Source organism: Pleurodeles waltl, chromosome 6, assembly GCF_031143425.1.
Source record: "Pleurodeles waltl isolate 20211129_DDA chromosome 6, aPleWal1.hap1.20221129, whole genome shotgun sequence".
NCBI lineage: Eukaryota > Metazoa > Chordata > Amphibia > Caudata > Salamandridae > Pleurodeles > Pleurodeles waltl.
In genome coordinates, this window is record NC_090445.1 from 127,400,143 (window position 1) to 127,423,121 (window position 22,979).

Below are 22,979 nucleotides of genomic sequence, written 5' to 3' on the forward strand. Positions count from 1 at the left end.
ACTAACTGACACCCTCCACCAGGATCCCATGCCACCTACCAATTATAGTTGTAATGCCTACTTTACTCACCCCCTTGTGGCTGTTGTGATGCCCTCAAGCGCCCATCCAGCTTTGGGAAGGCCACTGCCAGTATACAGGCCATGGGGGGTCAGGTTCAGACAGGCATCCTGCCCTCTTTGGGAAGCCATCCCCAGCTAGGCCTCCGCGGTCTTCCAGGCCCAGCGTCTCAGGTCCTCCCACCTTTTCCTACAGTGGGTGCTCCGCCTGCTGTAGACCACCAGGGTCTACACGTCCTTGGCAATGGCACGCCACAATCCCTTCTTCTGATGAGTTCCGACCTGCAGAGGTAATACAGACAGGAGGACACCATTACACATACAATCCAGCCTGTCACACATAAGGCCCACAAATCCCATTTCCATTGGCACACACATCACCCATCCCCCACCATGTACACTACCACCAGACATACCACCCCCTGAAAATGACACGATGCTTGCACACACATCTCCATGCAGCCTTGTCACATGCATTGTGGCCATGGTGTACTCACCTGTTGGTCTGGAGGCCCATACCGCTGTCCATACTGGGGTAGGACTCCATCCACAAAGCGCTCCAACTCCTCCGAAGTGAAGGCAGGGGCCCTTTCCCCGGTCACACGGGCCGTGGCAGGATCCAGGCACAGGTCACAGCAGCACTCGCAGTGTAGGTGTTGTCCTGTGGAAATTCAGGAATCAAGTGAGATCATAGATAGAAAATGTCAGTCAAGTCCGCGGCGGTGTACACCGTCATCGCCGCTGGTGATCCCCATTGGCCACTGTGCTCCATAGAACCACATATTAGCTAATGATGAATAGCACGGCGGTGCAAGACCGCATTCCGCCATAACGCCCATGGTCGGCCGAGTTACCTCACTTCCACCTGTGTCTACATACAGGACAGGTGTTTGCTATTTTATGGTGGTGGACAACTTTCAGATAATCGAGAACTGCGTCATTGCTATAATTTGAACAACATTGACATTCCCATAGTGCCAACACATAAATGCTCAATGTACACTGAGGTGGCGGTTCCATTGTTCAAATTGTGACACCCTACTCACTCTTGTGTCCCTTAGATATCTACCACTGCGGATGAATAGGAGGAGGAGACAAGATCACATGTCCAGACCCCTTGTGGACTTGGCTACACTGGAGGACAGGCATATAATACTGACCTAGAGACTGGACTCGGCCACAATCACAGAGCTGTGTGCTCAATAGGAGCCTGATCTGATATCAGCTATCGGTCATCCCACTCAGATTCCCCCTTTTGTGCAAGTTCTATCTGTGCTCCATTTCCTGGTAACAGGTTCTTTCCAAGTGACAATGGGCTTTGCAGCAGGAATGTCACAGCCAGTCTTCTCAATCGTGCTGGCAAGGGTTTTGTCTGTCTTAGTCAGACACGTGCAGCTACATTGTTTCCCCCCAGGTGGAAGATTTGGCCACTGTGAAGGCAGGATTCTATGCAATGGGACATATATCTAATAATAATATTGGGGCAACTGACGGATCACATATAGCATTTGTCCCCCTGCCACAATGAACAGGTGTTCAGGAATCAGAAGAGTTTTCACTCACTCAATGTGCAAATGGTGTGCCTGGCTGACCAGTACATCTCCCACGTCACTGCCAAATACCCTGGGTCGTGCATGACGCCTTCGTCCTGAGGAATAGCAGCATCCCAATTGTGATGGCAGAAGAACAGAGGCACAGGGTGTGACTAATAGGTGAGCCTGAATCCCCATCCAATGTATGTCAGTGTATACCTTCAGGAGTTAACCCCATACCATTGTGTAAGGCTAATGTTTGTCCCTCTATACTTGCAGGTGACTCTAGCTACCCAAACCTATTGTGGCTCCTGACCCCTGTGAGGAATGCCAGTCTGGTGCTGAGAATCAGTATAATGATGCACATGGGCGAAGCAGAAGAATTATTGAAAGGACCTTCGGTCTCCTGAAGGCCAGGTTCAGATGCCTCCATCTGACAGGTGGATCCCTGTGCTACTCACCCGAGAAGTTCTACCAGATAGTAGTAGCATGCTGCGTGTTGCACAACCTGGCTCTCAGACGACATGTGCCTTATCTGCAGGAGGAGGAGATTGGAAATGCCACTTAAGCAGCAGTGGACCCTGAGGACAGTGAGGGTGAGGAGGCAGAGGATGAGGATGTGGACAACAGAACATCAGTTATAGGTCAATACTTCCAATGACACACAGGTGAGACAGGGTAACTGACTATTCCTCTGACTATTGATGTTTTCTGTGTGGCTGTAGCAGGATGGCATACACTTCCTTTGCATCTCAACTGACTGTCACCTATGCCTTCTAATTTTGCAGATGTTGGTGTTATAACAACTGTGTACTGATGTGATTACTACAGACAGCTACAGGTCTTCATTTGTATGCAATCACAGTGTTCAGATCATTTGCACTAGATGTGACTGTTTCCATAATTGCACATTTTCATAACATAAAACATCATCACTCATGTTGTGTTCAAGGGTGTTTATTGTAGTGCAAATTATAGACGGTAAGGTGCAATGGAATGAGGTGATGGTAGAAGTAAGTCCAGGGTATTAGCCCAGTCTATTTTAAGCACAGGTCCAGTGTCTAAGGGGCCATAGGAAGAGGAGCAAAAGCAGTTCAGAGTGGACAAGGTGACAGAGTAGGACACAAGGGGGACAATCAGGAGAGTCTCATTTCCTGGTGTTGGTCTTGGTCTTGGCAAGTGTCTCTAGCTTCTGTCTGGGTCACAGGGAATGTTTGCGGGGTGGTTCACCTTCTGCATGGGTTGGAGTGCTGGTGGCCTGTGGGTCCTGTAGCAGGGCCTCCTGTCCACTAGCTGCAGCAGAAATGGAGGGCTGGTCAGTAGACTGGCTAGTGGTAGGGGCCCGCTGGTGTCTGTCCATTCCCTCATGATGTTGGCCATATCTGCCAGCACCCCTGCTATGGAAACCATAGTGGTGTTGAGGGTCTGCAAATCTTCCCTGATCTCTTGATGGTGTACCTCCTGCATGTTGGTAAGCCCCCAGGACATTAGTGAGTGCCTCCTGGGGAGTTGGTTCCCTGGGCCTGTCCTCCCCCTGGTGCACAGCTGTCCTCCTAGTGTCCCAGTTCCCCTGTGCCTGTGCCCGCTGCCACTGACCCCAGATTCCTGATTGTCTTAGGGGTGAGGTGTGGACCGGGGTCCCTGTACAGGTGGGCACACTGCTGATTGGTGTGTCCTGGGGACAGAGGTGTGGGGACGTTGGGTGGGTGCTGTGATGTTGGATACTGATGGGGGAGGCTCTGTGGTGGACTGTGTGTTGGCTGGGAGGGTGACTGACCAGTGGTTCCTGATGGGCCACGTAGTTCATCCAGATCCTGAAGTCCAGAGTTACTGTCATCACTGGGGACGTCTTCTGTTGGGGGACTGGATAGTCGTGGCACCTCCTCGCCACTGGGATTGGTTGGGGTACCTGTGGGGTTGTAAGTGATGTATTATGCTTCATGTCTGTGACATATTGTACATCCCTAGCTTCCCCTCTATCGCTGCTGTTGTCCTGCCACCTTTGTTTGTGTATGTTGATGTTTTGTTTGATTGCTAGTTCTCCATGCTGTGCATGACTTTGTGATGGATGTACATGCAGGGCTGGGAGGGTTGTACATGCATTGGTATGTCATGCAGGGCTTGGCATTTGGGTTAGTCATATGTGTAAGTGCACTGTGTGGGATGTAGTGGAGTAATGGGAGTGGGGGGTGAAATGGCATGCAGGTATGGGGGGTGATAAGTAGTAAATATTGACTCACCAGTGTCCAGTCTTCCGGCTACTCCAGTGAGTCCCTCAGGATGCAGGATTGCCAAGACTTGCTCCTCCCATGCTGTGAGCTGTGGGGGAGGAGGTGGGGGTCCACCGCCAGTCCTCTGGATGGCGAGCTGGTGCCTTGCTGCCACAGAACGTACCTTACCCCGTAGGTCATTCCACCTCTTCGTAATGTCATCCCTTGTTCTTGGATGCTGTCCCACGGCGTTCACCCTGTCCAAGATCCACCGCCATAACTCCATCTTCCTGGCAATGGATATTTGCTGTACCTGTGCTTCAAACAGCTGTGACTGTACCCTGACTATTTCCTCTACCATGACCCGCAACTCCTCATCTGTGAAACGGGGGTGCCTTAGTGGGAAGATGGCTGTTGTGTGGTGTGTGTTGTGCAGAGGGTGTTGAGTAATGTGGTGGGGTGTGGGATGTGGCTTGCGTGGAGGATGAATGGGTGTTTGTGGTGTGTGTGTGTGCAGTTTTCTGTGATTTTCGTGTCTGTCTTGTGGCAATTTCTGGTGTTCGTAAAGGGTTGTGGGTAATGAGAGTGTGTATTTTATAGTTCTGTGGGTGGGTGTGTGTGGTGTGTTTATGAATATCAGGTGTGTGATTTTCGTTTTGGCCAATGTTGTGTTTTTTTGTATTTGGGTTTCCATTCTGAGCGCGCCGGTGTGTACCGCCAATGGTTTACCGTCATTGAATGTCCGCCGTGGTGATTCGTGGGTCATAATGTGGTGGGCGTTGTTATGTTGGTGTAACGATATGGGTGTTCATACCAACACTTGGCAGATATGTGTTTGAGGCAGTATTCTGTCGGTTTGGGGTGTGCGTCTCTTAATTTGGCAAACGGATGTTCACTACTGCGACGGTATGTTGGCGGCTGACACCACGGCGGTAAGAGGCATTTACCGCCAATGTCATAATGAGGGCCATAGTCTCTAACTTGTTTATGTAATTCTGGCCACCAGTATGATTCCTGGAGAATGGATAAGGTTGTACTCATGCCAGAATAGGTAGACGATATATAACATTACATCTATTCTTAGTTACTTAATAGGTATTATCATTATATCTCCCACGCTGGGCAAAGAAACCAATGGAGTGTTACCTGGATCGTTGGTGTAGGGGTGCATAGCTGTTTTGTGTATTGGAGTGAGAATATCTGTGTCGTTCTTTGAGATCTGGTTACTGCTGCAACTTTAGCAGTCTGAATCACTATCTTTGTGACAAGTTGGCTGCACAATTCCCTTTAACGTCAATTCCTTCACTTGTATGGGTCGTGGTGTGCCTCACATGGACTAATGGAAACTTGTCTTGAAACACAGCTACTCTTCCCCAGAGCTCTTTATTTTTTATTGCTTTCCCTTTTGAATGTTTGAATCTGTTCAGGTGCCAGTGTGCTAAATCAACACTGCATGCTTGCACACAGAAGGATGAATACAACACCAATAGTCTGGTAACCATAGGATCATCCTTTTGTAGAACAAGCTACAAGACATGAAATTCTGCTAAATGTGTAGTACAATTACCTAAACGTTTACTGTCTGTAAGCTGCGTCTGGATTTCACCCTTTTTTAATAATTCCTTTCACTGCAGTGTAAGCCATGGAGTAGATTTGCTTAATGCCTACCACAAGTTGTACAGTGCCGTCTGTGTAAAACAAGATCTGGTATGACTCAATGGGTAATATTTTCGGAGTTTATATAGGGGGTGATTCTAACCCCGGCGGTCGGCGGAGAGGCGGCGGTCGGACCGCGAACAGACCGGCGGTCCAAAAAATGGCATTCTGACCGCGGCGGTCACCGCCGCGATCGACCGCCACTTTCCCACTCCGACCGCCACGGCGGTCATGACCGACGGGCTGGAGATTGCGCACTCCGGCCCGGCGGTCGACCCAAGACCGCCAACCGCATCATGACCCTGCTTACCGCCGCGGTTTTTGGCGGTCGGGAACCGCCATGCGAACCATGGCGGTAGGCACTATCGGGGCCAGGGAATTCCATCCCTGGCACTGATAGGGGTCTCCCCCACCCCCCACTACCCCCCACGAGTCCCCCCCCCACACCCTCCACCCCCTGCCACCCCCCAGAGATGTTACAAACCCCCTGCCCCCCCCACCCCGACATGCACGCACCCCCAACATGCACATATGCACACCCCCTACACACACACATACACAACGGGGGCACATACCCGCACACATACATGCCAACATGCGCACCCGCCGAACTACACACATTGCCCATAGGCACAGCAGCACCCCCCGCCCGCATGCACGCACTCACACACCCCCTCTACACACCCCCATGCACGCACACATCACACAACACCCCCTCCACCCCCTCCCCTCACGGACGATCAACTTACCTTGCGTTGGTCCTCCGGGAGGCGACGGGAGCCATAGGGACGTGACCGCCAACAGAAGACCGCCAACAGAAGACCGCCACACAGAAATGTGGGTCGTAATTCTGTGGGCGGTGTTCTGCTGGCGTGGCGGTGGAGGTTGACCAGTCTCCACTTTCCCGCCAACCGCCAGTGTGGCTGCTGGCGGTTTTCCGGCGGAACGCTCCCAGCGGTCGGAATACGCGCCGCGGCATACCGCCGCGGTCGGCGGTCTTTACCGCGGCGGTAACTCGGCGGTCTTGCGAAAAGACCGCCAAGGTCAGAATCACCCCCATAATAGTGTCTTGTGCAAGCTGCAGAAATTCTTGCATCAGGGGAATTGGATGTACTCAAATTTTACATCTATTGCACTTAACGAAGAGGCCCGCTGCACCCCATGCTTGTGTAGGACGTGAGCATTAGGTATGCTTGTTTTTTTCATTGCCTCTACTGTGGGAATTGGAGAAACTTAGATTATACGTTTTTCCTGGCCTAACAGGGGTTCTTTCAAAATGGCTGTATGTACCGCAGTAAGGATTTTCTCTGTAGAAGCAAAAACATACATCTGCTTTAGAATACAAGTGTGAATTGTAAGCAGTGGGAACTGCCTGCTCTTCATTGTAAATTATATAAGTATTTTAGTTTCAGTTACTTTTGCTTTCTGGAACCCTCATTCTTGCCTTGGACTTTGAGATGGGTATTACTGACCTGTAAACCCAGGATAACACAGCTCACAGTTGTATATGTTTCAGATCATATTTTTGGCAAATCCAGTTAATAGTCCTGAACAGGAACACATACAAGCCTCTAGCTATTACCAGACGTGCTGGTTATCCACAAATATTACTCAAAATGAGTGAGAAAACTTTTAAAATTTCTCATTTACATTCTAAAATCCAGAGCTAGTGCAGCTCCATGTTCATTTAGCAGTTGTCTTAATACGTCTTGATTAATCTCTATGTGTAGTAATATAAATGCATGCAAATATACTTCACCAGGTGTTGCATTCCTCTACAGGTGGCAACGTCCCAAGTGAAAGATGCATAGTTAGGATTCTATGCTGTTCTTTGAATGAGGTATGAGGAACAAGGAAAGACCGCCTCCAACTGGTTGGGCTTACAAGCAACACAGAAGACTACTTCATTACGTTTCACAGGTATCTTGTCCATGATGGCATTTATAGCCTGTGGACTGATTGTCTGTATGGCAACGTGTCCCTGTACTGCAGGTCATATGGGAGCTTGTCACCTATGTACGTTTTACAATACAAATTTTATTAGTCGCCTCTATCCAGAAACTGTATAATTGAATACCCTTACTACATGACTTAGTGGTAGGTTATTTGAATTTAGTTATGTTATGGTGTATATCCAGCCTGTCATTAGCTAAGGAACCTAGTCTAATGTGTGTGTGTAAAATGTGACTGCACCACGTTGTTGGGGACACCTCTATCTTTGAGACATTGAGTGAGTGCTGTCCTATAATGCACTCCCATCGAAACAGAAGCCGACATTTTTATCAAACACATTCAATAAACATTACATCCAAAACAGAGAAAAATATAGATGGGGAATACACTGTAAAGAGTCAAGCTTGACTACAGTAAACAGGGGATTCCTAATTTATCTGAAGGAGGTAACCCAGGTTACAATGGATATCTAAGTGTATTTTTAAAGCTTAGTTCTTGATTGTGTTTATTCGAGAACTACCCAAAAGACCAGAAAAATCAAAACGCAGCATTCGGTGTCAAATGACAAATAATGTTTCTGGGATTTCCCAGATCTCCAGGGGTCGCATTTCTAACCCACGAGTCCAAGGACTTAGTTCAGTGCACTACGCTGAGGAAGGAATTTCTGCGTGGCCGCCTGCAGCCTTGTCCCTAACCCACCAAGCAGTCCTGTGCAGTAACCTGACAACCTGTGCTGCCAGTGTTGTCAGGTTACTTATCTTTCCCGTTTAGGTTTCAGGGAGAAAATGGTAATCCAAATTATCTTTGGCTCTTGAAAAGCACAATCAAGCATAGTACTAGAAGCAACAGAGATTTGTTTAAAATGTTTAATTTTAAAGTCCTAATTTAGTACAGGAGTCGCAAACCTTTTCTGTAGTAAGAGCTACTTATGTTCAATGAAAATAACCTAAACTTCTAATATTATCAGTTTTGGAATAGTGACCGCATCAGATAAGATAAAATTATTGGTCACGTCTACAAGATTACCACCAGTGATCACCTTTGGTACATCAGGTAAGGTGCCAGCAGTAATGTCAAAAAGACTTTGCTAATTTGGAATGCCTTTACACAGTCATACATAAACACCACAGCCCGAGTGCCGCCGGCAGCAAGTATTAATACTAAAAAAGTTATCCCAATGCCAGATGAATTATCACTCAACTGTCAGTTTTAAATATACTTTTGATATTCAACCATTTTGTAAAAATGTCAGCTTAGGAGTTCTGAAAATGCACACGTTTGTCTCAAATACATACCTTTCAGTATTAAGATACATATATTAATTCAGCCAAACAAAAGCCTCTAATTTTGTAGGTTGGGCTACACGCAGGAGAGCTACTTACAGATGTCTTGAGAGCTACTGGTAGTTCACGGGCTACTGGTTGGAGAATCCGGATCTTGTACTTAAAATCACACAGTAACCACACAGAATAAAAATATAAAAGCAATTATGCATATCATAAGCTGTGACAATAAAATGAACATCTCTAAAATGTTTTGAAAGTTCCTATCATCCTCTAGCTATTACTAAGCACTACACATTATTTTTATTCCTAGCATTTAATAGCAAACTTGCCTCTCAGGTTTAAGGATGAGGGGGCGCTAGAGAGCCCATGGCAAGATGACTGCACATAAGTGCCTTACTGCCGCCGGGATCTAAAATCTGCCAAGCATCCTCCTATTGGCCCTATTTGCACCCTCTTTCTCTGTGATGTGGCAAGAGGGCATAGTAGGGGTGCAGACACCCCAAAATTGCTGGATCTGTGAGCGGCCTGAGAGACAATTGCTGGGTTTGGAGCCACAGACTGGAAGGCGAGGCTGCAGTGGTAGAGTGGGGGGAGCCGGGCAGTAACGACTGCTCAGACACTCGCTTCTTCTGCCGTCTGCCTACAACTGCGAACTGCAGGATGAGAATGCTCACCTGAGGGAGTGAGGTGGCAGCTGTGAAGAAGGCGACAACGAGAACCTCAGCGGGTCCCCGGATGAGTGGTGGGCCGCATAGGTCCTGGAATGCAAATGTGGGAACTGTCCTGCTCACTGGGCGTGCCCCTGACCGTGGTCTCCTAGCTGGAGCGGCTAAAGTTCTAGGACTTCCTGGGTGAGCTTCAGATCCATGCCGAGGCACTGGATGGACTGAACGACATCTGCCAACGCATGGCTAATAAACAGCGAGGGCTGGTGCATTGAGGGCCGGCCCAGCGGTAAGTCACTGAGACCATTGGCTTGTGCTTTGGTTGACGAGGGCCCTCTGAGGGCGTTGCACAAGATTTGCTAAGGTTCTGGTCTTGGATGGCTCGCCCTGAGACTGCTGGGCTCCCTGGGAAGTGCTGTGGGGCATTCAGCCTCTGCTTGGGCTCTGCCAGATGGTTGTATCCCCCCCCCCCCAGGTCAAGGATCTACGATGAGTGACTGGTGGAGAGCCAAATAATTTGAGTGCTGGTGACGGCCCAAGGCGGATTGCATAATACGAAAGCCTGCTATCCATAGTGCTATGACAACACCAAGGGCCATCATGAGGAAGACAGACAAAGACCAAACCGGTCTAAATTTCGACACCAGGCGATCTACTTGTTCCTTGCAAGATGATTTAGCCGACCTGAAGCAGGATCCTGTGCTCCAGGGCACGACTGCTCTTGAGGCCACACTGCAGGCCATGCAACAGAGCCTAGCATCATAGTGTGGCTGTTGAATTCGGTCCTCAGACTCGCCCGGGAAAGGGGGGTCTCAAGTATCAAGGCAACAACATTGCCTTTTTCCTGATTTTACAACAGCGGTGCTGATGGCTCTCAGGGAATTCCTCACCATTAAGAAACAGTTACAAAGAACATGAATAAAGTATGCAGTGGTCTACCTGGCACGCCTCCTCATTGACCAAGGATGCCAGAAGATCTTTACAACTCCAAAGGCTGCAATGGACTATCAAGACTCTATTAAATCCAGCTGACATGATCAGTCTAAATCTGTCATGGTAGAAGATGAACATTGACCTCTGCACTACTCTCTGAAACATTGACTAGTAGATTTTTTGTGCCCACCGATGTGTGCGCTCTGTTGGCACTGGCCATGCACCCTGGGATGCAATGACACTTCCTACCATCTACTTCATACAGACGTAAGGGCTGAAGTCACATTGTCCTCTCTCGGCCAGAGTCTGAGTTAAGCTACTGGTGGCCCCCGGCAGGAGCAGCTGGAACCTTTTCGATGTTTCAGATGTTGTGGGATTTTATAGTTAACCGAACAACTGCTTTCATATATCCTTTTCAGTTCTTGATTTTGAGTAATGGGAATGTCACTGGCATGCTTGGGATGCTAATATGGGTGGTGGGTAGGGAGGGATTATGTTGGTTTTGTTATGATAATATCACTGCTGCTTGCTGTCACCAGCTGTGCTTCACTCTGCATCCCCTCAAAATGCTAACATGCTACTGTTGCATAGGCTCTCATTATTCTAATGAGACTACTGGATTTTGAGCAGCAAGATCGCCCACGGTGTGGGAGACTGAATCTGACCCACTGTGGGTGACACCTGTCGCTCTAAATCCGGGTTTTGCTCCGGCTAATTAGCAGTGCCTCATCTCTACCAGAGGATAGGGATGATTGGGCAGCCATGCGCATGACATATTATGCTTCTAAGGCAAGTCGTTGTCACTCAGGTTGCATCCGGTTCTCTCATTCACAATTCGGTCTCATATATAAATGACAAACAGAAGCAGTATATGTTTCAATGATTGGTTTAATAAAACGACTGCGTCTTAGATAGCAAAGCGTGAGCTGCAATAACCAGGATGACACAACATGACAGTATTAAAATGGTGACGAGAAGAGTGAAGCATAAGAATAACGCTATCATATTGTCACTAGGATCGATAGACTATTTCCTATCTAAGTCATAATCTGATCACAGCATGTTAAGCTCTAATTCTGCCTTTCAGGTTCCCCCAGGAAGACATCAACCCTCATACCTGAGCAAAGGCCTGTGGTCTGCGTTAGCATCTGTAGCAAAGCATTCAGCAATCAGCATAAAGTTGTGGTTCCCTGGCTGAAATCTCCCTCATAACGTGTTAATGGGACTAGGAAGTGTTTTTATAATAACACAGCTGATGTTCTGAGAAAATGTCCCTACGTATGGATGTATATTTTCTATGAATGTTGGAGACTAAACTTCGACCACGTTCACAGGCAATGTACCAAACTGTAGCCTTGAATGAAGCACAGAGTGATCAAGAATGTCTTGTTTGAGAACACAGTGCTGGGCTAATCAAAAACAGTTAGATAAATGAAAATAAAACAAGACCGTAGAAATGGTTATTGTAAAAATAACAATGCAGAGCCGAATAAAATATATCTAGGTTAAAGTGCACAGCGGCCTAGTGTGTGAAACTAACGTGCATGGAGCTATAACTAAAATGGCAACACAACACCCTCCTCTTGTAGGTTGAAAGTGGTTCAAAGCCAAAACTAAAATTTCATTGCTAAAAGCTCCACCTAAGATATATATAAAAACCAGGTCAAGTTAAAAGGACACACAAGCATACTACGTGGCAATTTAAAACATGAGCATGTGACTTATAACCGAATTAAAAAGACATGTCAATTTAGAAAAATTCCAAACAAGGTACGAGTCATGGAAAACAGGAGCCACTTCGGCATATGTCAAAGCCACAAAGTCCTTGCCAAAAAGGATCAAGGAGCAACTGTGTTCCATAGCCCCAGTGTCAACCAAGGCAGCATCCCGTGGAGTGCCCATTTACGAGTTGTCGACAACTTCCTCCAGGAAGGGTAACTCATAATTAGCTTCACGCAGCAAACGCAACCTCAATGCGCATGTCTGGGAATGAACCCTCAGCGAGAACATCAACAGATGAGCATCTACTGCAGGCAAGCGGTGCTGTGAAAGACAGACTTCCAGTGCATATTCGAAAGAGCACCAGAGGCACCGGAACACAGGCTGCACACAAAACAAAACCGGTCTGAATGACAAAGACCAGTCACACTCCAATTGCTCCAGGAGTGTTGCTCCAAAGTACTGCATCATTCGCTCACGACACAGCTGTGCTGATGGGAGCGCCATCATTTCTCCTCTTTGCGGCGGGACAGCCATTGCGCATGAACAACAGCAACAGCAGGATGGCAGCTAATAATGCCAAAGTTATCGGAAATCCCCCAAAAATACTACCGAACATTGAGTGGATAGCTGAAGGTATCAACCGAATATGGAGGAGAAGGTGTGAACGAAACCAGAACCAATAGCTTTGAAAAAATGTGCGATTCTAGTTGTACTGGACGCATTAAATATTCGTCCCACGAGTTCACCAAAGTGTCTCGGAAATTTCTTTTTTAACAGGGACTGTATTTCTGCTGATGACCTTGCCACTTGCAGTGCATAGGTCTCGCGCGCAGATGTAAGGGCCACATGCTTTTGAAACAGTAAAGCCTTGAGTCTACTTAACTTGTCGAAATTCACGTTTGAAGTAGCAAATATCAGCTACCTCCCTAAATTTAGTGGGGGGGGAACAGTACGTTCCCGCAGCATGTAACGACCTTAGAGACCGAAACAAAGTAAACTATTCCGGCCCGCATGCCACAACAGCCTTCACAATTGAGAAGGACGTAGCTGCCGTTTGAAAGCACCTGGAACGTAGGTCTGATCAAAGGGACTGGGACTGCCTTCAGATAACAAGCCAAGTTTGCAGCTGAGGCGTTACACGCCCCATGCAAGGACAGCTGTTTACAAATCATCGAACGGCTTACTGAAGTCTCGCATTAACTATCGCTAAAAAAGACCTCTTTCATGCCATTGAAGCATTTGTACGAGAAGGGAAGATCCCACACCTCATGGATGTAATTATCTCCCAGTTTTTCATATCTGCCTACCGGAATGTGTTTTAAACAGGAGGTGAATTGTAGTGTGGAAATAGGCAGATTAATAACCCCATGTATTATCCACTCAGCCAATGGTATTTCGGCCACGGTAAAGGGCAACTTTTCTAACTTCTCGATGTTAAGCATGACAAGTCGCTTCCTTCTTAGCCATTAGTTGTTGTTGTCGCGTTAGATTAAAAGAAAAAAATATCTCCATTGCTCTGACGTGCTGCCATGGGACACAACCCGCCTTCAATGTTTGAAGGTCCAACCCATCTGCATAATGGACCTGATCTGACTCTGTCCATGGTGTAAAGAAGACATATCTGATTGTATAATGTCTATAGCAGAAGAGACAATATTATTTATGGTGTATATCCGGTTGGGCAAAGTGTTAATCCCATTATCCACAACAGCTAACTCCTTTTTTAAAATTTTCGTGATCTATTTGCCTTAACCGGACAGCAGCATCTTATTGGGAAAGTTTCCAAATCTCATTGTATACTGCATATAAGAAATGCTTCCTATGTGGTGTTCTGGGGCCTGACAAGAAATCTTGTAAGTCAGTGGAGTTAGACGGGAGACTGAGGTGTTCTCTAACCACGTCTATTGAGGCTGATTTTAGCTACTGCTGGCATAATTTTCCCACACTATGGGGGTCATTACAACCCTGGCGGTCAGTGTTAAAGCGCCGTTAAAACAGCCAACAGGCCGGCGGTAAAAAAAATGGAATCACGACCATGGTGGAAACCGCCAACATAGACAGCCACTTTAACACACCGACCGCCACAGCAGTACAAACAAACACCAACAGACAGGCGGAAGATAATGTACCGCCCACACTATTACAACAGGCCAATCCGCCACCTTTTCCGGGGCGGATTCACCGCGAACAAATACACGGCGGACACAGGACTTGGAAGGGAAAACGCTCACCTCTACACACCCCACGAGGAACCAGGACGCCATGGAGCCAAAACTCCATATTCTACCTGCCTTTGTCTTCCTGCTCCTCTACCAGGAGCACGAACGCCGGCGGCAAAGGCCACTGTGAGTACTGCACCTACGACACAGGGGAGGGGGAAGGGAAAAGAAAGTGACACACAACATGCAACACCCCCACCCTCAGCCACTACAACACACACAAATACATGTGGATACATGCAACATGCAACACCCCCCCCCCAACCCCCCGCCCCCGGAAGAATGCAAAGACAAAAGGAAATGATTGTAACGATTGTAATCAATTAAAATCCAGTACTCAAAAAAATATATATACACTATTAACAAATATATACACCAAGAACTCAAGTCCATGTACTGCACATACATAGTCCGTGGACCACTGGGCCCAAAATGCATGGGCAAAGCCCATACAAGATGCCCGATCAAAACGGAGAGAACACTGCAGGGGCATCAGATAGAAATACAACGGGCACCTCAGGGGGAAAGGAAGGGGGGGGCACCTCAGCCGGATGAGTGCACGACACCAGATCCACGAGGGGGCTCCAGGCCCACTGCTTTATCCTGGGGAGTGCAAAGCCACAGTCCCACAAGTCTCTCCAGTGGGTGGTTTGCCCACTGCTTTATCCTGGGGAGTGCAATGCCACAGTCTCACAAGTTTCTCTAGTGTGTGGTTTGCCCACTGCTTTATCCCGGGGAGTGCAAAGCCACAGTCTCACAAGTCTCTCCAGTGGGTGGTTTGCCCACTGCTTTATCCCGGGGAGTGCAGTGCCACAGTCTCACAAGTCTCTCCAGTGGGTGGTTTGCCCACTGCTTTATCCCGGGGAGTGCAAAGCCACAGTCTCACAAGTCTCTCCAGTGGGTGGTTTGCCCACTACTTTATCCCGGGGAGTGCAATGCCACAGTCTCTCAAGTCTCTCCAGTGGGTGGTTTGCCCACCCCTGGGGAGTGCAAAGCCACAGTCTCTCAAGTGGATAACAGTCTCCACTGGTTCTGGAGGGGGCTTTGGGCCCAGAGTGCTTCATCCTGCCAAGGACTGAGGTAGTGGATGCCTTTCTCCACTGGTTCTGGAGGGGGCTTGGTGCCCAGAGTGCTTTATCCTGCCAAGGACAGAGGTAGTGGATGCCTTTCTCCACTGGTTCTGGAGGGGGCTTGGTGCCCAGAGTGCTTCATCCTGCCAAGAACTGAGGTAGTGGATGTGAATCTCCACTGGTTCTGGAGGGGGCTTGGTGCCCAGAGTGCTTCATCCTGCCAAGGACAGAGGTAGTGGATGCCTTTCTCCACTGGTTCTGGAGGGGGCTTGGTGCCCAGAGTGCTTCATCCTGCGAAGGACTGAGGTAGTGGATGTGAATCTCCACTGGTTCTGGAGGGGGCTTGGTGCCCAGAGTGCTTTATCCTGCCAAGGACTGAGGTAATGGATGCCTTTCTCCACTACTTCTGGAGGGGGCTTGGTGCCCAGAGTGCTTCATCCCGCCAAGGACTGAGGTAGAGGATGTGAATCTCCACTGGTTCTGGAGGGGGCTTGGTTCCCAGAGTGCTTCATCCTGCTCGTGGCGGCCTCAGTAGCGGCGGTGCTTGCGGCGCTTATTGGCCTGCGATGCTGGTGGGTGCCTCAGTGAGAGTTCTGGTGGCGGCGGTGTCCTGGGAAGCGGTGCTGGTGGCGGCGGTGTCATTGGCAGCGGTGCTGGTGGCGGCGGTGTCCTTCGAAGCTTTACTGGTGGCGGCGGTGTCCTTGGCAGCAGTGCTGGTGGCGGCGGTGTCCTGGGAAGCAGTGCTGGTGGCGGCAGTGTCCTTGGCAGCAGTGCTGGTTGCGGCGGTGTCCTTGGCAGCGGTGCTGGTGGCGGCGGTCTCCTGGGAAGCGGTGCTGGTGGCGCCGGTGTCCTTGGCAGCAGTGTTGGTGGCGGCGGTGTCCTTGGCAGCGGTGCTGGTGGTGGCGGTGTCCTTGGCAGCGGTGCTGGTGGCGGGGGTGTCCGCAGCGGTGCTGGTGGCAGCGGTGTCCTGGGAAGCAGTGCTGGTGGTGGCGGGTGTCCTTGGCAGCGGTGCTGGTGGCGGTCTTGTCCGCCGTGCAGGTTGGCGGCGACTTCACTTTCTTTCTGTGCCCCCTCCCCACCTTGGATGGTGGTGCAGCTGTCTTCCCACTCCCAACTGTAGTCCTGGGAGAGCCCTTGGTGGCAGGTGTTTTGCCCTTCTCCCTCCGGGCAGTGGCCAACTTCTTATGCTTCTGAGGTGGGGGACTGTCTGTGGTCTGGCTCTTTGGCACACTGGCTGCCCTGCTGCTTGGCGCACTCCAGAAGCCGGTTACTGCTGGCACCACTGTTCCCGCTGATCTGGTGGCTGAGGTGCTGGGTTGGGACCTGGAAAGGCGTGCCCTAGGGGACTGAAGGGGTGGGGGAGGTGAGGGGAAGAGGTCAAGGTTGGACAGGAAAAGTTTTTTAGACACACTGGGACGGGTAGATGGAGGGGGTTTGGGAGTGGAGGAAGAGGTAGCGGTTGTATGAGGTGTACATTTGCTGACTTTGGGTGAAGGTGCATGGGCTGGAGGCTGTTATGAGGTGGATGGCTGTTGGGTGGGTGTGTGACTGCGTTTGGGTGCCTTGTGAGGTGGGCTTACAGACACACTGGGAGAGGACACGGGATGTGTGAATGGTAGTGGGGGTGATGAGTGCACGTGAGCGGTGTGTGGTGATGGGTGTGCTGGTGATGGACGTAGTGGCTGAAGATGTAGTTCATGCAGGTGTGAGTGGAGATGTGACAGGGAGGGAGGAGGGAGACGAGGAGGAGGGGAACACAATGGAGGCAGTGGATGTTGGTATGTCTGCATGGGTATGATGCTTGTGTGAGTGCCTGTGGGATGTTTGGTGCTTATGTTTGCCAGAGCTTCCCTTGTGTGTTGAGGTGTGTGCATGCTGGTCTGATGGTGTGCTTGGGATAGGATACAGGAGTTTGGGTCTGGGTGTAGGAGGTTGGAGGGGGAAGCTGGACACAGGGACAATGGCTGCCATCAGTGCTGAGGCCAGAGTCTGAAAAGCTTGCTTTTGGGCTGCCTGACCATAATTAATGCCCTCCAGGTATGCATTTGTCTGTTGCAACTGGCTCTCTACACCCTGGATGGCATTCAGAATGGTAGACTGCTCAACAGTGAGGGATCTGAGGAGTTCAATGGCCTCCTCACTGAGGGCAGCATGGCTTACATGGGCAGGAGCTGTGGTGCCTGGGGCGAAGGAGATGCCCACCCTCCTGGGTAAGTGGCCACGGGGCACACACTGAGGGGCTGCTGGGAGGGCGGTGCTGGTAGGAGGGGTGGCGGCTGTACCTGTAGATGCGGTGGGCACAGAGGGGCCCACCACCGCAAGGGAGCTCCCATCAGAGGAGGAGTCTGTGTCGCTGGTCTCAGCTCCTGCCCCCGCCGTGGAGCTCCCCTCGCCCTCTGTCCCACTGGTGCCTTCAGACTCCATTGTCTCGCCCTCCAGGGCCATGTGGGATGCAGCTCCTTCCTGCTCCAGTGACACTGCTTCTCCGCCTGATGGTGCTATTGCACACAAGAACAGGGAGTCCACAAAAAGGGGGGGAAAGTCAGAAGAAAGACATGTTCAGCGCATGCAATACCGCTACAGCTGGTGGATACTACAGACACAGAAGCCCTCTGCACTACGCCGTGCACTTGGACTTCACTAATTAATCACAAGGACATGGGGTACAAGGCCTATGCCCGATTTCTGCACACATGGAAGTCACACGAGCATGACTAGGTGTATTTGGCTCTGAACACTGGTGGGGTGGGGTGCCACATGGCCTGCCTTACGAAGGGACCTTGCCTACTAAACTCGCCCTGGACTAGGGGAACCCACAGCCCACCTCCCCCACCCAGACACCTCCAATGCGCGCTGATTCAGCTGAATGAGAGTGTACTCACCCCCTTGTGGCTGCTGTGATGCTCTCAAGCGCCCATCCAACACCGGATACGCCACCGCCAGGATCCAGAACATTAGGCGGGTCATGGTGCGACGGGCACCCCTCCCGCGTTGGGAGGCCATCCCCAGCTGGGCCTCCACCGTCTTCTTGCTCCAGCAGTGAATGTCCTCCCATCTTTTCCGGCAGTGGGTGCTTCGTCTGTGGTGGACCACCAGGGTCCAGACTTCCTTGGCGATGGCACGCCAAATATCCTTCTTCTGGTGGGCGCTGACCTACAGGAATAGTACAGGTGAAAAGGAGAAGATATAACCGTCCGGACCGTCACAGTCTTTGGCCCACGTTCCTACCCTTGCCATGACGCACATGCACTCACCGTCGTTTCATGCATGCCTCATTCCCCCCTCCCCCATCTTCCATCCACACCACTCCACACAGGCATTGCCCATACAGCATGCTCACAGTGTACTTACCTGTTTGTCTGTAGGACCGTAGAGTAGCGTGTACTGGGGGAGAACCCCATCCACTAGTTTCTCCAACTCCTCTGTGGTGAAGGCAGGGGACCTTTCCCCAGACACATGAGCCATTGTCTCTTCCAGACTGAGGTCACAGCAGCACTTGCAGTGTAGGTCATCTCCTGTCGAAGATCAGGTATCAAGTGATTGAACAGATAGAAAATGGCGGTCACGTCCTCGGCGGTGCGTACCGTCACCGCCGGCGTAAATTGTCATTGGCTCCTAGGACCCATAGGGTCCAATGTTCACCAATGCAGGATTGCGCCACGGTCTTCAACCGCCTACCGCAACGGTGTACAACGCCAGCGCAGTTACCTCATATCCCCTCGTCCCACATTACAGGTCAGGCAGCCGCCATTTCAGGGGGCCACATGGCATTATTTTTAAATACGTCACACATATCTAGACCTTGCATACACACTAAGACAGGCACATAGCGAATTTAAAAATGTGTGCAATAAAGTTGTGTTTTCGTACCTCAGTGTTCGTTGACCCTCTGCTCACTGTTCTCCTCCATAGAGCACGTCCGCTGGGGCAGGTGAGGAGATGGCGGCATCCACCGGTGTACAGACTGCTGGTGGACCTGTCGACATTGGAAGAGCGACATGTAATTGTCACCTACAGACTGGACCGTGCCACAATCTATGAACTGTGTGCCCAGTTGGAGCCGGACCTGATGTCAGCCATCCGCCATCCCACAGGTATCCCCCCTCTAGTGCAGGGACTGTCAGTACTCCATTTCCTGGCAAGTGGGTCTTTTCAGACGACAGTGGCCATAGCATCAGGGATGTCCCAGCCTATGTTCTCCAACGTGTTGTCCAGAGTGTTGAAACACATGCGCAGCTACATCGTGTTCCCTCAGGTGGAGGATTTGCCTACAGTGAAAGGTGTCTTCTATGCCCTGGGACATATCCCCAACATCATAGGTGCCATTGATGGGACACATGTGGTGTTGGTCCCCCTCCCCCCCCCGCAGGAGTGAACAGGTGTACAGGAACCGCACGAGTTACCATTCAATGACTGTGCAGATGGTGTGTTTGGCCGACCAGTACATCTCCCATGTGAATGGCAAGTTTCCTGGCTCAATGCATGACGCTTACATTCTGAGGAATAGCAGCATCACTTATGTGATGGGGCAACTTCAGAGGCACCGTGTGTGACTATTAGGTGAGGACATGGACCCTATGCAGTGTGACTAGGTGTCTGGGTCGGGGGTTGTCCCTAATGGTTAGAGTGTGTTTAACAGTTGTCCCTCTACATTTGCAGGTGACTCTGGGTACCCCAACCTGTCATGGCTACTGACCCCAGTGAGAAATCCCAGGGCAGAGGAACGCTAAAATGAGGCACATGGGCGAACTAGGAGGGTTATAGAGAGGACCTTCGGCCTCCTGAAGGCCAGGTCCAGGTGCCTCTATATGACAGGTGGTTCCCTATTCTACTCACCAAAGAAGGTGTGCCAGATCATCGTGGCCTGCTGTATGCTGCACAACTTGGCTTTGCGACGACAGGTGCCTTTTCTGCAGGAGGATGGTCCTGAAGGAGGTCTTGTGGCAGCTGTGGAGCCTGCGGACAGTGAAGACAAGGAAACAGAAGAAGAGGATATCGACAACAGAAACACAGTGATTCATCAACACTTCCAGTGAGACACAGGTAAGAAGACATCACTGCCTGGTACATCTAATACACTTTTTCTACCTCTCATCTGTCTGTCACTTTCACCCAGTGTATGGACCCTGAGTTGTCACTTTCCCTTTCGATTTCACAGATGTGGGTCCCACTGTGTGACATCTGCTTTGTTTCTTCATGGACTAGAGCTGTTGGACATAGGTATGTTGACAATACAATGGATATTGCATCTTTCCTCAGTTATTGCAAATACACATTTGTGAAAGCAGAGACTGACTCCAGATAGTTTTGTGATTTAAGGGTGTTTATTTAAGTGCTAAATCGCGGAGGGGATTGTAAAATGGTCAGGGGTGATGGTGGAGGAATGTCCATGGCAGAGTCCAGTCTATTAGTCTCGCAGGTGCATTGTCCAAAGGGGCATAGGAAGTGGAGCTGGGGCAGTTTAAGGATGGGCAGGGTGACAAAGTGGGACAAAGGGATGACCTTCAGGGTGTGTCAGGGGCCCCTTGTTGTGCCACAGTGCCCCTCCTGGTGTTGACAAGTTCCTTCAGCACCCCTACAATGGTGCCCAGGGTGGTATTGATGGATTTGAGTTCCTCCCTGAACCCCAAATACTGTTCCTCCTGCAGCCACTGGGTCTCCTGAAACTTGGCCAGTACCATTGCCATTGTCTCCTGGGAATGGTGGTAGGCTCCCATGATGTTGGAGAGGGCCTCGTGGAGAGTGGGTTCCCTGGGCCTGTCCTCCCCCTGTCGCACAGCAGTCCTCGCAGTTCCCCTGAACCGTGTGCCCACTGCCACTGCCCAAGGTCTCTGCTGTTCTTGGGTTGGTGGGTTAGCCTGGGTTCCCTGTAGTGGTGGACACACTGCTGCTTGACGTGTCCTGGGGACAGAGGTATGGGCCCGCTGGGTGGGTGCTGTGCTGGTGTTTGCAGAGGGGGGAGGCTCTGTTGTGGCTTGTGCCAGTGTGAGGGGAACCGACTGTCCAGAGGTCCCAGATGGGCCGGGCTGGTCATCTAGATCCAGTTGGACAGAGCTGCTGTCATCACTGTGGGCCTCTTCTGTGGGGAGAGTGGACACATCTGGAACCTCCTGTCCGGTGACGTTGGGTAGGGGTCCTGCAGGGGTGTAAAGGCATGATTATTGCATCTGTGTGTGCCATGGTGTGCAATGGGTAAGTGACCCTGTACCCCAATGCTTGCATTCTTGTCTAGGACCTTGTGTGCTAATTGTTTAGGGGTCTGTGTGGGTATGTGTAGTGGCCATGCATTGGTGATGGGTGTCCATGCTTTGTTGTTGCATGCAGGGCTTGGTGTTGGGATGTATGGTTTGTGATAGTGGGACATATGTAAGGAGTTGGAGTGATGGGGGTGAGGGCGAGGGTGGGGGTATGTGATAGCATGCAGGTAGGGTGGGGGACATGGTAGTTAAGATTTGACTCACCAGAGTCCATTCCTCCTGCTACTCCTGCGAGGCCCTCAGGATGCAGTATAGCCAAGACATGCTCCTCCCATGTTGTTAGTTGTGGGGGAGGAGGTAGGGGTCTGAACCACGATGTGGTGTCTTGAGACCACGGAACGCACCTTCCCCCGTAGGTCGTTCAACCTCTTCCTGATGTTATCCCGTGTTCTTGGGTGCTGTCCCACTGCGTTGACCCTATCCACGATTCAGCGCCATAGCTCCATCTTCCTAGCTATGGTGGTGTGCTGCACCTGTGATCCGAATAGCTGTGGCTCTACCCGGATGATTTCCTCCACCATGACCCTGAGCTCCTCCTCAGAAAACCTGGGGTGTCTTTGCGGTGCCATGGGGTGGTGTGGGTGATGTGTGTGGTGGTGTATGTTGTGATGTGTGGGGTGATGTTTAGGGGTGTGTGGTGTTTTGTGCGTGGATGTGTATGTGTGATGGTGTTGTGTGCTTCTGTATGTTGGTGTTGTCTTTGCTGTCTCTCTGGCCTTCATCTAACTTTCTGGTCGTAAGGGTTTGTGGGTGATGTGGGTGTGTGTTTTATATTGTATTGGGTGTGTGTATGTGTATCAGGTGTGTGTATTTGGAATTGTCCAAAGTGTTTGTGTTTTGTAAATGTGTGTGTATTTTGAGCGCGGCGGTGTGTACCGCCAATGGAATACCGCGGTTGAAAGACCGCCACGTGGATTCTTGGGTCGTCATAGTGTGGGCGTATTCCTGTTGGCGTGACAGTGGAGGTTTTGTTATCGCCAGTTTATCACTGACCTTTGGTGTGGCAGACTTGTGTGGGTGTCTGGATTTTGGCGGATTCCGAGCTGTGGGTCGTAATAGCTGTGGCGGAATTCCGCAGCTGCGGCAGTGTGTTGGCGGTCTTCTGCACGGCGATAAGCGGGATTTACCGCCAATGTTGTAATGAGAGCCTATATTTTGTAATTATACCCGCATGCTCTGGTGATATATAGCGAGTGTCTGTCCTACTCGTCCTAAAACCCCCCGAGGAGTTAATAAAATATTGATGACACCCATTGGTATCTATTGGCCACAATAACCACCCGCCTGGACGTGTCAGTTAAGCATTAAATGCACCTTTCTGGACCCACTCATCGAGCTCATTTTTAGTCTCATTTGTATATTTTTGCCATTTATAAAATTTTGCGGGGCAGGTATACTGGGCATGTTTAATTCCCTAAT